Source organism: Myxine glutinosa, chromosome 11 (assembly GCF_964187855.1).
Source record: "Myxine glutinosa chromosome 11, kmMyxGlut1.1, whole genome shotgun sequence".
Taxonomy (NCBI): Eukaryota; Metazoa; Chordata; class Myxini; order Myxiniformes; family Myxinidae; genus Myxine; species Myxine glutinosa.
Window position 1 is genome coordinate 76196141 of NC_136271.1, and position 14368 is coordinate 76210508.

The window sequence follows — 14368 nt, forward strand, 5'->3', positions numbered from 1 at the left end:
TCAACTCCACAGGTTAAGAAAGTTTGTTACCCGAGCAGGTGCAGAGTGTTCCCAAGCACAGGGCGATTTCATTACCACGGAATGAAAAACATTTCCTTTGCGACCTTAAACATGAATGGTGGGGGTGCAAGCCACCTCCGTCAGGCCCAAGTCAAAAACTTGTTTGACCGTAAAAAGGCAAATGTTCTTTTACTACAAGAGACCCACATCACACCTAACGTGGAACATGACTGGTGCCAAACTTTCAAAGGGCAATGCTATTTTAGCAATCTGTCAGCCTCATCTGCTGGGGTTGGGTTTTTTCTAAAGCCAGGCCTAGCTTTCGAGTCTTGTCATTTTCAGGAAGTCATAAAAGGCCGGCTTATTTCCCTCCAGCTTGCACATCAAAACTTCCGCTGTACCATTTTCAATGTGTACGCACCTAGTGAGAGCAGGGACCGAAAGGCCTTCTTCACTTCCATGGTAAACCACCTGAAATCAGTTGATCTCGATCAATGTGTGTGCATTGGTGGTGACTTTAATTGCACCTTTGACCCTCCGAAAGACAGAAACTCGGCAGAACCCCACCCCGAGTCCCATGCGGACCTATCCCGTTTCTTTAAGACGGCCGGTCTACTGGATGTTTGGCGATTGCACCACCCCAACACAGTCCAGTTTACCTGGTGTCGATGTGCCAATGGCCGGGTGTCTTCGGCAAGACTCGACCGCTGGTACATAAATGTACCCTTTAAGAACGTCGCGGCCTCGTCAGGTTGTTTTCCGTCATTGTTTTCAGACCACCATATGGTAACCTTAGATCTTTCTTTTCCTCGACCCACATGCAGAAATAGTTACTGGAAGTTTAACGTTAAACTTTTAGAGGACAGTTTATTTACAGACTCCTTTCGTGATTTCTGGGCTGAAATGAGTACTAAAAAATCTTCTTTCTCCTCAATTAGCCTCTGGTGGGATAACCTAAAGGCCCAAATTCGAGTATTTTGTCAACAATTTAATTCGCACTGTACCAATGTAAAACATATCACGATGGCTTGCTTGGAAGCAGACATCTTAAGGTTAGAGAGCAAGTTGGCCAATGAGAGCAACCCAGTGAACTATCGGTTGCTACTCGAGAAGAAGGCCCAATTAAGGGATTTGATCCATGAAAAAGCAGCGGGCACACTAGTTCGGCTAAGAATACAAAATATAAAGGTTTCAGATACCCCAACTAAGGCTTTCTTTCACCTAGAAACTATAGAGAAACCAGCACGACTCATATCTTCGGTTTTGGACCCAGGGGGGAACATCCTAACAAATCCGAGTGATATAAGATTAAATATAATTGATTTCTTTTCTGAACTTTTCAAGGCCAAAACAGTTTCTCACGAAATGATGAATGTTTTGACCTCTCACCTTCCTTCCGTGACTGAGGCCCAACGTCTGGAACTGGATGCTCCAATTACCCTTCCAGAGCTATCCGGTGCACTCGCTGAGATGGAGTCGGGAAAAGCCCCTGGCATCGATGGCCTACCGGCCGAATTTCTTTCGGCATTCTGGGACATTTTGGGCCCAGAGCTGCTCAATGTTCTGGATGCATCTCTTTTATCCGGAGAATTACCGCTCAGTTTTAGAAGAGCAGTACTCTGCCTGCTACCCAAGACTGGCGATCTCCGACACCTGTCAAACTGGCGTCCGATCTCGTTGTTGTGCACGGATTACAAACTGTTTTCCAAGGTCCTTGCGAACCGGTTGAAGACAGTTATCGGGGACCTGGTGTCACCTGATCAAAGTTGCGGCATCCCTGGCAGATCCATCTATGACAACATATTCCTAGTCAGAGATTTGTTAACTGGTAAATGTGTTAAAGAGGATTTTGGATTGGTGTTTCTTGACCTGGCAAAAGCCTTTGATAGCATTGATCATGAGTTTTTGTGTCATGTGTTACAAGCTTGCGGGCTTGGCACAAATTTTAGAGCCTACATAGCTTTGTTATATGCAAACATCTCCAGCCTGATCAAAGTTAACAACGAATTTTGCCCACCCATAAAGGTTCAGAGAGGGGTAAGGCAAGGTTGTCCACTTTCAGGTCTATTATTTGCCCTCGCCTTGGAGCCCCTCTTAATCGCCCTCAGAAAGGATATCCCTGGACTTGCCCTTTCTCCAGGACACCCACCTTTGACCCTGTCAGCTTATGCCGACGACCTGTGTGTCATTATAAAAAGAAAATGCGACAGTGACGCCATGGCAAAGTGTTTGTCGGACTTCAACCTTGCCTCATCATTAAGGTGTAATTGGGGGAAAAGCAAGGCTCTGTGGATCCCCTTTCCAAAAAACGACTTATCTATGCCACCGTTATTACCACCACCTCCCCTTCCTGCAGAACTAGTGTGGGCAAACGATGGCATCAAGTATTTGGGCGTCTTCCTCGGACCTCCTCAGTATGCCCAGAACAATTGGGACAGGATCATTGACCAGGTAGACGGGCGTTTGAGCCGATGGAAAAGAGCTCTACCCCACCTGTCCTATAAGGGTCGCGTGCTAGTTGTCAACAACCTCGTCGCTACCCTTTTGTGGCACCGGTTCATCTGCCTGCAACCACCGGAGGTTTTGCTCCAAGCTATCCAGAGGAAACTGGTGGATTTTTTTTGGGGAGGCTACCACTGGCTTCGACCCAGCGCCATATGTTGTCCCTTGGCCGAGGGTGGTCATGGCCTAGTCGATGTGAAATGCCGCCTGTTGGCCTTCCGGCTCCGCTCCATCCAACGCTTGCTGTATGCAGAACACCTACCAGGAAAGCCCTTAGCCTGCTCCATTCTTCAACGAGCTGGGAGGCTCGGATACGGACAGGAACTTTTCCTGACCAACCTTCAACACACCGATACATCTCTGCTCCCAGTTTTTTATCAGAGCCTCTTGAATGCCTGGCAGGGCGTTTCAATAAGTCGCCAAACAGACTTGTATGGCACTAACATGTATGCACATGAGCCTTTATTTTTCAACCCACTTTTCCCCGATATCCCGAGGAGTCGCGACTTCTGCCAGCATTTTATAGCGGCCAACATCCTGAAAGTGTGTCATCTCCGACACGACTCTGGACAGGGATGGAAGCCTGCGAACGAGCTGGCGGACCTAACAGGTGTTCGGTCCAGGAGGCAAATCGAGAATATACTAAGAGCGGTGATCCGAAAGGGCCACCAGCTAGGCCTACATTGGACGCAGGACATAGAGGTCGAGCCCACAGTCCCAAAATTAGGGGTCACTTTTACCCCAAACGAGCTGCCTTTCATGAGCGCAGGGTCACCCCCCTTCCATGGCATGAGCAGCAAGAGTATCTATAGGTCTTGTGTGAAACTTCTTCTTGGGGACCCACCTCTAGCTGGGGTTACCCGGTGGAAAGGACTCTTGCCTCCCGGTCCCCCCTCTGAGCCTTTATGGGATACAATGTATGCTGGACTTATTTCTAAAAGAACAGGTGACCTTCAGTGGTGTTTGGCCCACTGGATTGTTCCTTCCAATGCTGTCATCCGTTTTTTTCCCCCCATTTCCGGCTGTTGCCCCTTTTGTCCGGCGAGGGAAGATTTGCTTCATGCTTTCATTAATTGTGAAAGACTTTCTCCTTTGTTTCATTGGTTAAATTTTATTTCCCATAGATTGCAGGTTACCTTTTCCTTGAAAGCTTACATCTTTGGCTTTCCTCCCAAAAAGGGAACCACATCCATTGTATTCGGGTTCCTAACCGCTACTGCTAAACTGGCCGTATACCTGTCGCGGAAGGCGAAGCTGGGCGGCAGACCCATGCAGGAATGCAGTATCATGGTGTTCTTTAGTTCATTGGTGTCAGCAAGGCTCAAGCTTGAATTTGGCTGTGTCCAAACGGCAAACGACCTTGCTAATTTTGTTGCGACTTGGTGTGTTGGAGGGATTTGTGAGGTCCAGGAAAACAAATTGTTAATCTCCGTATAATACAGTGCGGGTGTTTCTTATCGTGTGCTGTTTTTTTCTGGCATTTGCACCTTTCTGTTGCTGGGTTTGCAGTGCACCGTTTGTTTTTTTCCTTTCGGGATTGCTATGATTTTACTGATTGCCCTGATTGATTGCTTTTGGTGGTATTCTTGTTTTATACTTTTATAATAAAAAGAGCTTAAAAGTCAAAGTCTCTCTCTCTCTCGCTGTCTCTCTCTCTCTCTCGCTGTCTCTCTCTCTCTCTCTCTTTCTCTCTCTCTCTCTCTCTCTCTCTCTCTCTCTCGCGCCCCCTTCTGGATGGTTGTGAGTCGTGCGTGGGTGTGGTAATCATGGCGGCTGTGGGTGTTGAGCTGTGAGTACGGTGCTGTGTTGGTGGTCTTTCCTATCCTCCTTTCACTCCATTTGTGTCCTTGTACGAGTTTGTGAAGTTTTCTCCGTGTTTCCCTTCTGCTCTTGAGACGAGAGAGGGAGAGAGAGACAGCACGGTAACGGTTAGCCACCTGTATTAATTTATAACGTGGGTTGGTTATATCGTGCCGATTATTTATTTATTTATTTACTTATTTAACTAATTTTGATTTGTTTGGTTAGTTTATTGCATTGTTACTGTTTAGTTTGTTTAGTTTATTGCCGATAAATGGCTAATAGGAATAGTCAAAGGACTGCTGATCGTGTTAGTGATGAGGTGTTATCGCGTAAGCACGGGCTGTGCCTTGTTCCGCCGGAAGACGTGCAAATGGACGATGTTCTACTTGCAATCGGGGATTTGATCGTGGTAAATAACATTCGTGCTGCGTCTCGAATGAACCACAAAGTGGTGGTTTTCGTGTCACAAGTTAGCCTTGCAGACATCGTGGTGCAAAACGGGTTAACGTTGGGGAACGACCAATTTGTTCCGGTATCGTCCATGGACACGCCGGCGGTTAAAGTTATTTTAAGTAACGTTCCGCCCTTTCTGAGGAATGAAGAAATCCTACGAAAATTAGGGGAGCATGGGACTGTCGTCTCACGAATTATCACGGTCCCCCTGCGAACCAGGAACGGAAGGCTGAAGCATGTCGAGTCGTTTAGACGTTTTTGTTTCGTCGTACTAAAGGATGAGGCAAAACAGCTGAACATATCTATAAATTTTAAAATAGGAGATCATGATTACCGGATCTTTGCAGCTACTGAGACCTTGATTTGCTATACATGTGGGGCATACGGACACACTCGGCAGTATTGTCCTGATGTGAGGAAGAGTTATGCCACAGCAGCTGGGGCAGCCCCCCCCACCCCCCCACCTGTAAATGACTTGAACGACCCTGTAGATGAGCCAGGTGTCGAAAAAAGGTCAACACCGGAATACGAGGGTGCGGGTGACAGTGGTGCTGGTGGAGAAGCCCATACGGTAGTGGAGCAACCATATGTGGAGGAGAGGCTGCAACCTCAAGAACAAAGGGACTTCGAGGAGGTGAAGCTGATGGAGACCGAGTCGAGGAGAAACTTGAAACGCTCTCTTGCGAGCGATGAGAATGGAGGAAAAGGAAACAAAATGGTTCTCGTGCAGGAAGATGGTAATACAGACCAACCTGATGACCATGAGCAAAATGGTAATGCAATAGGTAGAGATGCGAATCTGCCCATTTCACAGGATGAAGAGAATCGAAGCATTACCGAGTGTGTCACCGTGTGTGATGGTGGACACCCTGCACCATGCGACGAGCAGTCAAGGACCCCCATCTCAACGGAAGATGATGAGAAAGAGATCGATAAGTCGGTGGCAGACAACAACGATGGGGTAGTTGGTGCCATGCAGACGCAACAAAAATACCATGGTGACAATGACACAGATGAGGTGCCAGTACCTGACACACCACTGGGTGAGAGTGGGGTCGAGGCTGATGAGGAAGGATGCAGTCTTGCTGCCCTGAGTGAGTCTCAGAAGGAGCAGGTGAGGCAAGCAGAGGTGACAAAAGGGAAAGTCATTGATTTCTTAAACGTAACGTTTAGACAACGTCACGTTGTAATTAGAGATCACTTCCCTGATGTTCAAGCTTTCATTAAGGTTTCGAAACCTCTTTTACAGAAAAATGACCCCATGCTCTCAGAGCCTCAATTTCAACGTCTTCGCAAAGCAGTAACAAAGGCGAACAAAGAATTGCAGGCAGACGGTGAGCTACCACCTTAGAATGACAACGCGAGAAATACATATTGCCTCCCTGAACATCAATGGGGGATGTGCCCCCTTACGGAAAATTCAAGCAATCCAGGCAATGGAGAGGGTAAAAGCAGATGTCATTCTATTGCAAGAGACCCATGCCACAAACAATTTGGCAGCTGAATGGTGTAAACTTTTTAAAGGGCAATGGTGGCTGAGTGGGGTTTCCACACCCAAGGCTGGTGTTGCCATCGCCTTAAGTCCCAGGCTTCCCACTCAGAGTGTTATTTATAGGGAGGTCTATAAGGCACATTTGATAGCGGTGGAGTTCTACTGCAATACACAAAAGCTTATTATAGTAAATGTGTATGCACCAAGTGAACCTATAGAAAGAAGAACATTCTTTTCCACACTGCGGGACTTTGTAGAGGGACTGGATCCAGCTGCTCTCACCTGTATCGCAGGGGACTTTAACTGTACAATTGATCCTTCAGTTGACAGGAGTGGACATGAACCCCACGGCGCTTCTGCAAAGGTGTTAGCGAGCCTCATCAAGAACTATTGTTTTGAGGATGTGTGGAGGTTGCAGCATCCAACTTCACGGGCCTACACATGGTGCAGATGTCATGATGGCGTCATATCAAGGGCAAGGCTGGACAGGATCTATATCAATAAGCCAATGCTGAATGTGGTGTCCACTACCCAAATACTCCCAACAGGGTTTTCAGATCATAATTTAGTGGCAATGTCCTTTAAATTACCCCTGACATCAGGAGGTAGCGCATACTGGTCACTCAATACTCGGTTGTTAAGTGATAAGAAATTTAAAGATGCCTTCCGAACCGTGTGGGGGAAAATCCGGTCATCTAAGCTTGAGCATGCCAACCTTCGCATATGGTGGGACCTTGCAAAGTGTCAAGTTAAAACGTTTTGTCAACAGTATAGTCTGTTTACTACTAAAATGCAAAGTCTCTCAATTGACTCATTAAAGGCCGAAATTGCAGAATTGGAACAGAATCGTAATGGGGCTGGGAAAGATTTTGGATATGATCAGTTGCTATGGACAAAAAGGTCATTACTGACCGAAATGGTGAGGCAGCGGGCAATGGGTACATTGGTGCGTATGAGGATGAGTTACTTGACCTTGGATATGCCAAATAAGGACTTCTTTAGCTTGGAGAATTCGGTGAAAAACTCGCAGCAAATTCATAAGCTCTGTACTGCTAATGGGTCAACGGTTACCTCCCAACCGGAGATTAAAGCGGCCTTGAAAGCATTTTACTCTGACCTGTATTCTGCCCAGAGTATCAACAGTGAGGCGATACAGGAGCTGATTGCTGGGCTCCCAGAAGTCGAGGACAAGCAGCACACACTGGAATCGTCAATTTCACCTGATGAACTTGAAGCAGCCATGCGAGGCTTGAAAGATGGTAAAGCCTCGGGGATTGACGGGCTGCCTGGAGAGTTTTATAAGACATTTTGGAATCTTGTGGGACCGGATCTGCTTGAAGTCCTTGACGAAAGCCTTCGTGCTGGAGAACTTCCTCTGTCCTGTAGAAGGGCGGTCGTATGCCTTTTGCCGAAGCCTGGGAACATTCAACTCATTGAGAACTGGCGACCTGTTTCCTTACTGTGTACTGACTACAAAATCTTGTCTAAAGTACTATCGAATCGGCTGAAAGAGGTGATCAGCTCTGTCATACAGCCGGATCAAACCTACTGTGTTCCTGGACGGTCCATGCATGATAACCTGTTTCTGGTAAGAGATATTATTTCCTGTAAAAAGTATGTGCCTGCCAGTTTTGGATTATTGTTTCTGGATCAAACAAAGGCTTTTGATCGTGTTGATCATGCATACTTGTTTTCGGTTCTTAAGGGGATGGGCTTTGGTGAAACCTTCACAGCATATGTTAAACTGTTATATACAAACACTTTCTGTATGTTGAAAGTAAATAATAACTTATGCTCCCCCTTTTCCTTTCGACGGGGTATCCGCCAAGGCTGTCCTCTCTCGGGACTGTTGTACACAATTGCCCTTGAACCACTTTTGGCATCCTTCAGGAAACGATTGCCTCAGGATATGGGGGTAGAGGGGTTAAAATTTGTCGTAACAGCTTATGCTGATGATGTTTGTGTTTTACTTAAAGGCCCGGGCAGTGTAGCTGCAGTACAGCAGTGCTTAAAAGACTTCTCTGCAGCCTCTTCTGGTGAAGTAAACTGGAGTAAAAGTGTAGCCTTGTGGTGTAGTTCAGGTAACCCCTCAGTCATATCACCACCATCACTCCCACAAAATCTGGTATGGAAAACAGACGGGGTCAAATATCTTGGAGTTTATCTTGGAAACCATGAAATGGAAATGAGGAATTGGGAAGGAGGTGTGGAACAAATCACATATCGTTTAAAATCATGGAAAGGACTACTGCGGTCTCTTTCATACAGAGGCCGCGCTCTTGTTATCAATAACCTGATTGCAGCGAGATTGTGGCATAAAGTCATTACCCTGCAGCCACCCAAGGAGCTGATCCCTGCCATCCAGAGGAAGTTGATAGACTTTTTTTGGAGCGGCTACCACTGGCTGCGGCCCAGTATACTGTACCACCCTCGGAAGGAGGGGGGCCAAGGAGTCATTGACGTCTCTGGGCGGCTTATGGCTTTTCGCCTGCAGTCTGTGCAGAGACTACTGTATGCGGAGGAGCTGCCCTGGCGCCCATTTGCACATTTTCTATTACAACAGGCTGGTGGAATGAACTATGATCGGCACCTTCTCTTGGTGGACCTTGATTGTGTCAGCAGTGCTTCACTTCCCGCTTTTTATCGGAGTTTGCTGGATGCATGGAAAGGCCTTGAGGTTAAACGTTGTCTTGAGGCATATAATTGTCGTAATTTCCTCCAAGAGCCTCTGTTCTATAACAGCTTTTTCCCATGTATTCCTCGTAGCCATGCTTTAATTCAAAAATTCATTAAAGGAGGCGTAAGCAAAGTGAGTGATCTAAGGGATGCATCTGGAACCAAGTGGAGGTCTGCTGGGGTGGTGGCGACAGGTGTTTGTGTAGCATCTGTTCGAGTTGTTCAACAAATCAAACAGGTAGTCGTAAAAAAATTCAGGCAGCTAAACATTGGCTGGGAAGGTGCCGGAATTGTCGAAGATCTTCGACTATCTTTCCCCGAAATCAAGGTGCTGCCCTCTGTCCAGTCCAATGATGATGGGTTTCCCTCCCCCTTTCACTTAGTAACTAAGGCTGGTGTCCTTAAACTCGTGAAGGGGAAAGAAGTCTCATCCCTGTCTGGAGCGATGCGTGTGGCCTTGTGGTCAGAACGGTTAGGGCCGGGGTTTCCCTCTACTCCACTGTGGCATAATATGTTTGTTCCACCCATCTATGGGTTCTTAGCAGATATCCAATGGAGGCTAACACATTGGGCTCTCCCCTCAAACACTTTTATCCACCATCTTAATGCCTCGGTGCCTGTAAATTGTCCCTTCTGCGAACAGGAGGAGGACCTTTTTCATGCATATGTCCAGTGCAGGAGGTTAGCACCTCTACTTTCTGTGATTGCACACCTTTCTTATAAATTATCCTTCACTTTTACCTTGCATATGTTTATTTTTGGTGTACCCTTTACCTCCTCTTGTAAAAATGCTGGTGCCTTGATGAATTTCCTGATTGCCATTGCAAAATATGCAATTTATAAGTCAAGGAAAATTAAAATTGATAAATGTTATGGTGATGACGTCATTCCAATATTTAAAGGGCTGGTGTCAGCAAGATTAAGGCTGGAATTTGATCACCATATGAGTAACGGGAATATTGAATTTTTTGAATGGAAATGGTGCACTCACGAGGCCTTGTGTGTGGTTCAGGACTCGAAACTCGTCATGATGTTTTAAGAATTGCATCAAGATGTGATGCTTTGGTGTTGTTGTACCTTTTTTTTCTCTGCCCCTGCTTGTAAATACCCTCGCGGTATAGGTTGACATCCTAGTGCATTTTTGTGGAAATAAATGGTATCCATTCTCATTCTCTCTCTCTCTCTCTCTCTCTCTCTCCCTCTCCGAATGAAAATGTCAAACTCATTGAGTGCAAATGGTGTAATAATGAAGCATTATGTGTTGTAAATGAATCGGATTTGTACTTTTTTCTTTTTAACATTAAGAACTGTTGTTTTTATTTTTATTTTTCTCTCCTGTAAAAATGGAACTTGACCTGGTGTATTTTTTTGTGAAATAAATGGTGTTGCAAATTCAAAAAAAAAAAAAAAAAAATTCTCTCTCGCTGTCTCTCTCTCTCTCTCGCTGTCTCTCTCTCTCTCTCTCTCTCTCTCTCTCTCTCTCTCGCTGTCTCTCTCTCTCTCTCTCGCTGTCTCTCTCTCTCTCTCGCTGTCTCTCTCTCTCTCGCTGTCTCTCTCTCTCTCTCTCTCTCTCTCTCTCTCTCTCTCTCTCTCTCGCTGTCTCTCTCTCTCTCTCGCTGTCTCTCTCTCTCTCTCGCTGTCTCTCTCTCTCTCTCTCGCTGTCTCTCTCTCTCTCTCTTGCTGTCTCTCTCTCTCTCGCTGTCTCTCTCTCTCTCTCTCTCTCTCTCTCTCTCTCTCTCTCTCTCTCTCTCGCTGTCTCTCTCTCTCTCTCGCTGTCTCTCTCTCTCTCTCGCTGTCTCTCTCTCTCTCTCTCTCTCTCTCTCTCTCTCTCTCTCTCTCTCTCTCTCTCTCTCTCGCGCCCCCTTCTGGATGGTTGTGAGTCGTGCGTGGGTGTGGTAATCATGGCGGCTGTGGGTGTTGAGCTGTGAGTACGGTGCTGTGTTGGTGGTCTTTCCTATCCTCCTTTCACTCCATTTGTGTCCTTGTACGAGTTTGTGAAGTTTTCTCTGTGTTTCCCTTCTGCTCTTGAGACGAGAGAGGGAGAGAGAGACAGCACGGTAACGGTTAGCCACCTGTATTAATTTATAACGTGGGTTGGTTATATCGTGCCGATTATTTATTTATTTATTTACTTATTTAACTAATTTTGATTTGTTTGGTTAGTTTATTGCATTGTTACTGTTTAGTTTGTTTAGTTTATTGCCGATAAATGGCTAATAGGAATAGTCAAAGGACTGCTGATCGTGTTAGTGATGAGGTGTTATCGCGTAAGCACGGGCTGTGCCTTGTTCCGCCGGAAGACGTGCAAATGGACGATGTTCTACTTGCAATCGGGGATTTGATCGGGGTAAATAACATTCGTGCTGCGTCTCGAATGAACCACAAAGTGGTGGTTTTCGTGTCACAAGTTAGCCTTGCAGACATCGTGGTGCAAAACGGGTTAACGTTGGGGAACGACCAATTTGTTCCGGTATCGTCCATGGACACACCGGCGGTTAAAGTTATTTTAAGTAACGTTCCGCCCTTTCTGAGGAATGAAGAAATCCTACGAAAATTAGGGGAGCATGGGACTGTCGTCTCACGAATTATCACGGTCCCCCTGCGAACCAGGAACGGAAGGCTGAAGCATGTCGAGTCGTTTAGACGTTTTTGTTTCGTCGTACTAAAGGATGAGGCAAAACAGCTGAACATATCTATAAATTTTAAAATAGGAGATCATGATTACCGGATCTTTGCAGCTACTGAGACCTTGATTTGCTATACATGTGGGGCATACGGACACACTCGGCAGTATTGTCCTGATGTGAGGAAGAGTTATGCCACAGCAGCTGGGGCAGCCCCCCCCCACCCCCCCACCTGTAAATGACTTGAACGACCCTGTAGATGAGCCAGGTGTCGAAAAAAGGTCAACACCGGAATACGAGGGTGCGGGTGACAGTGGTGCTGGTGGAGAAGCCCATACGGTAGTGGAGCAACCATATGTGGAGGAGAGGCTGCAACCTCAAGAACAAAGGGACTTCGAGGAGGTGAAGCTGATGGAGACCGAGTCGAGGAGAAACTTGAAACGCTCTCTTGCGAGCGATGAGAATGGAGGAAAAGGAAACAAAATGGTTCTCGTGCAGGAAGATGGTAATACAGACCAACCTGATGACCATGAGCAAAATGGTAATGCAATAGGTAGAGATGCGAATCTGCCCATTTCACAGGATGAAGAGAATCGAAGCATTACCGAGTGTGTCACCGTGTGTGATGGTGGACACCCTGCACCATGCGACGAGCAGTCAAGGACCCCCATCTCAACGGAAGATGATGAGAAAGAGATCGATAAGTCGGTGGCAGACAACAACGATGGGGTAGTTGGTGCCATGCAGACGCAACAAAAATACCATGGTGACAATGACACAGATGAGGTGCCAGTACCTGACACACCACTGGGTGAGAGTGGGGTCGAGGCTGATGAGGAAGGATGCAGTCTTGCTGCCCTGAGTGAGTCTCAGAAGGAGCAGGTGAGGCAAGCAGAGGTGACAAAAGGGAAAGTCATTGATTTCTTAAACGTAACGTTTAGACAACGTCACGTTGTAATTAGAGATCACTTCCCTGATGTTCAAGCTTTCATTAAGGTTTCGAAACCTCTTTTACAGAAAAATGACCCCATGCTCTCAGAGCCTCAATTTCAACGTCTTCGCAAAGCAGTAACAAAGGCGAACAAAGAATTGCAGGCAGACGGTGAGCTACCACCTTAGAATGACAACGCGAGAAATACATATTGCCTCCCTGAACATCAATGGGGGATGTGCCCCCTTACGGAAAATTCAAGCAATCCAGGCAATGGAGAGGGTAAAAGCAGATGTCATTCTATTGCAAGAGACCCATGCCACAAACAATTTGGCAGCTGAATGGTGTAAACTTTTTAAAGGGCAATGGTGGCTGAGTGGGGTTTCCACACCCAAGGCTGGTGTTGCCATCGCCTTAAGTCCCAGGCTTCCCACTCAGAGTGTTATTTATAGGGAGGTCTATAAGGCACATTTGATAGCGGTGGAGTTCTACTGCAATACACAAAAGCTTATTATAGTAAATGTGTATGCACCAAGTGAACCTATAGAAAGAAGAACATTCTTTTCCACACTGCGGGACTTTGTAGAGGGACTGGATCCAGCTGCTCTCACCTGTATCGCAGGGGACTTTAACTGTACAATTGATCCTTCAGTTGACAGGAGTGGACATGAACCCCACGGCGCTTCTGCAAAGGTGTTAGCGAGCCTCATCAAGAACTATTGTTTTGAGGATGTGTGGAGGTTGCAGCATCCAACTTCACGGGCCTACACATGGTGCAGATGTCATGATGGCGTCATATCAAGGGCAAGGCTGGACAGGATCTATATCAATAAGCCAATGCTGAATGTGGTGTCCACTACCCAAATACTCCCAACAGGGTTTTCAGATCATAATTTAGTGGCAATGTCCTTTAAATTACCCCTGACATCAGGAGGTAGCGCATACTGGTCACTCAATACTCGGTTGTTAAGTGATAAGAAATTTAAAGATGCCTTCCGAACCGTGTGGGGGAAAATCCGGTCATCTAAGCTTGAGCATGCCAACCTTCGCATATGGTGGGACCTTGCAAAGTGTCAAGTTAAAACGTTTTGTCAACAGTATAGTCTGTTTACTACTAAAATGCAAAGTCTCTCAATTGACTCATTAAAGGCCGAAATTGCAGAATTGGAACAGAATCGTAATGGGGCTGGGAAAGATTTTGGATATGATCAGTTGCTATGGACAAAAAGGTCATTACTGACCGAAATGGTGAGGCAGCGGGCAATGGGTACATTGGTGCGTATGAGGATGAGTTACTTGACCTTGGATATGCCAAATAAGGACTTCTTTAGCTTGGAGAATTCGGTGAAAAACTCGCAGCAAATTCATAAGCTCTGTACTGCTAATGGGTCAACGGTTACCTCCCAACCGGAGATTAAAGCGGCCTTGAAAGCATTTTACTCTGACCTGTATTCTGCCCAGAGTATCAACAGTGAGGCGATACAGGAGCTGATTGCTGGGCTCCCAGAAGTCGAGGACAAGCAGCACACACTGGAATCGTCAATTTCACCTGATGAACTTGAAGCAGCCATGCGAGGCTTGAAAGATGGTAAAGCCTCGGGGATTGACGGGCTGCCTGGAGAGTTTTATAAGACATTTTGGAATCTTGTGGGACCGGATCTGCTTGAAGTCCTTGACGAAAGCCTTCGTGCTGGAGAACTTCCTCTGTCCTGTAGAAGGGCGGTCGTATGCCTTTTGCCGAAGCCTGGGAACATTCAACTCATTGAGAACTGGCGACCTGTTTCCTTACTGTGTACTGACTACAAAATCTTGTCTAAAGTACTAGCGAATCGGCTGAAAGAGGTGATCAGCTCTGTCATACAGCCGGATCAAACCTACTGTGTTCCT